Below are 3,305 nucleotides of genomic sequence, written 5' to 3'. Positions count from 1 at the left end.
TATGTTCCCTGTCCACAGTCTGCCTGGAGCATCGCAGCTCATATGCAGGGGGAGGGAGGGGGGCGGGGTTGCCATGACAACGACGCCCTACACAGAAGAGGCAGGGAGCTGTGAACTAGAGGCCAGCAGCGCTTGTTGCTTCTGTTGACAGCTGTCATCACAAGAGATGTTGCAGACGGCAGGCTGTTGTCCTCACAGATCAGGGAGTGATCTGATCCCAGCAGCCTCCTGCAGGTTTACGGACCACTTCTTGTCTTAACTAAACAGACTAAATAGAACTGGTTATCCCTGTCCTTAGACCCTCGCTCCTGAAAAGGAAAAACTACTGAAAAAACCTGAATCAAGAAGAAGAAGAAACCTGAAGGATGCCAACATAAAGGAGAGATCCTCTCCTGGGACAGACAAGACAGTTTACCAGGACTATTAAAGAGGAATTAGCTTATCTAACTCTACAACTACGCATTTGAAGAGAGTTCAGCCAGATAGGACTGCGGGACAGGTAGGGGTGAGTTCCACGGCCAAGAACAAGGCCAAGAAGCAAGAGCTTCTAGCAGAGAGGCATCCAGCGTCTGACCGTCCAAATGAGACGTCTAGCAGCCTTATTGATCCAACAGGTGCGTATGCTAGCGGTACACATATGGAGCACTTGAATAAAGTGTTGATTATCAAAGAAAAGTGCAGGAAATTTTAATAAAAGGAGGAGGAGTGAATATGGATACCAGCACTGTAATAAACAATGATATAATATTAACAGGCTGAAAGTTAAAATTGGGCCTTAATAAATGGTAAATGGTAAATGGCGTATACTTGTATAGCGCTTTCTACCCTCCTTCGAGGGCCCAAAGCGCTTCACAGTCACAGACCCATTCACCCATTCACAGACATTCACACACTGGTGGTGGCTCCGCTGCCGAACACTGGCGCCAACCTCCCACCAGAGGCAATTATAATTATCATAATATAATGATCAATTATCTAACATAAATAAATTAAAATGGAGGATTATGGATTTTTATTCCCATATTTATTACTGTTTGAAGTGAGGTTATTTGATATACTCTGAATTTTAGTTCTTAACTACAGTTTTGTTTATTAGTTACCTTAAAATGTATGTAATTATTGTAAAGACACATTAGTATTTATTGACAATTGTATTTAATGTTGGTTAGAGCGTAAAATGAACATACTGTGTTTTAAATTGTTCTAAAAGAAGGTTTTGAAGAAAATAAAAAGACGCATTTGTTTTAAAAATAGATATCATTTATTATCACGGTAATATATCGATTATCACAATCTTTGCCATAGTGAGATACTATTGATATCCTGAGTCATATTTCGTTAATCGCATCGTATTGTGATTTACCCAGAGATTCCCAGCCCTAGTTTCTAATGAGCTATTGCTGCTCTGCAGAAACTATGTCTTTGAAAACAACACAAGTTTTTTTTAATATTGCCTATAAACAACAATATCATACCAAAAAGTCAGTTGGGCTAGACCAGGGGTCGGCATCCCAAAGTGTTGAAAGAGCCACTTTGGACCAATACAATAAAAAACAAATGTGTCTGGAGCCGCATAAATTGAAACGGCTTATAAAAGTCTTACATTGTAAGTAACACATGGAGAATGTGTCAAATAAACGATTATTTCTCCTGCTGCGTGTCCTCGTGTGTATAAGGTTCATTTTTGGTCTCATGACAAGTGAATGAGACATTGCAGCATCAAACTATCTGACAAAAGCTGAGTAGCCTCATAATGAACATATGAGCTTTTATTTTGTCATCCCTCAATGACACAACGAGAGGGGGTCCTCATCAGTCTCTCCCTCATTCTCACTCCAGGTGCAGGAAGAATTCAAACATAACAGGACAAAATCATAAATGCCAACAAATGTTCAACAGTCAGACAACAAAACACGTTGACGAAAACCCAAACTTAAATCCAATTTCAGTCAGACAGACAAAAGAATGGGTAACCCACAATTCCTTGCGCTGCCAGACCGACAGCAAGCCTGAGCGTGCCTGAGACCATCACTACAATATGAATGAATTACAGTTTGTTTCATTGCTTTGATGAAATTAAAGAACTGCAATAAAGAAATACGATTTTTGATGTTATTTTTATTTAGAGGATTTAAAAAAAAAACACAAAAACGTAACGTGCACCTTTAAGGTGCTTCCAGTGAACACTTTCAATGAAGAGTCAATATAAGCGCGTGCACAGCTAAATTCCTGCCCTCCAAGTCTGGAGCGCGCGTGAGTCTGCAGCTCCCGCGCTGAATCTTCAATCCGGTTCAAGATTTCCACGCACAGTTACAGCTCTGAGCTGCTGCGACTGTGCGTGGAAATCTTGAACCGGATTGAAGATTCAGCGCGCTCAATGCGTGCCGATTTGTACGTGGAGCTCGTGACCCGACTTCAAAACCCGCGTAGCAACGTGCGCTCACGTGCGCTCCAGACGCACGGGCAGGAATTCTGCTGTGCGCTGACTCAGACGGCGTGGAAGCATCTACACTCATCTCACAACAACTGGAAAACGTAAAGGATGTTTGTGTCATGTTTGTCCTCCTACAGAAATCGTATTAAAACAAAAATATTGTGGCAGCCTGACTGTTAATTTAGAAATAGTTCCTCGTTAGTGGGTGGAGTTAGTGTCTGTTCTTGTGTTGCATTATGGGACTTGAGTGTTTTACCGGCACCATGAGTGAGAGTTGTGTGTGTATATGAGTGAGGCTCCTCACAGTGTCGGCTGTTCTGTGGTTCTGTACTGTTAAATGAATGGTGGTCAAGCTGTTGACACTAACTGACTTACATGGCCTGCGTGTACGGTTCTTCCTCCAATCATTTGGGGTCGTGCAATGTATGGGACACAAGTGATCTCTGGATTCAACCCTGCCAGCCATCTGCTTAGTTCTGCTCCCACCCAAATTGCTACAATATATTTCCTTTTAACATTTATTATTATTTTCAAACATTTTTGAAAGAGCGCCAATGAGCCGCAAGGGGGTGCTTAAAGAGCTGCATGCGGCTCCGGAGTCGCAGGTTGCCGACCCCCGGGCTAGACCAAGTTCATTTAACTTGGTTCAGACCGGGTCTGGTACCTTGGTTTGGTCTGGATTCAGATGGCTCTCTACCAGACATTTCTGTTCTGGTCTTTTGTTTCTACCTCTGTATCAAATAATACGTTTCAACCAGACAATTCCTGTGTTGTTGTGCTTTGGTTTGGTTTGCTGTGCCGTTGGTGGAGAGATCAATATCCTCTGATGAGCGTGGCTTCATGGCGTTTGTCCTCCTGTCCACCGAGGCCG

The sequence above is a fragment of the Oryzias melastigma genome, linkage group LG13, assembly GCF_002922805.2.
Source record: "Oryzias melastigma strain HK-1 linkage group LG13, ASM292280v2, whole genome shotgun sequence".
NCBI classification, from domain to species: domain Eukaryota; kingdom Metazoa; phylum Chordata; class Actinopteri; order Beloniformes; family Adrianichthyidae; genus Oryzias; species Oryzias melastigma.
This window is presented reverse-complemented; position numbering follows the sequence as displayed.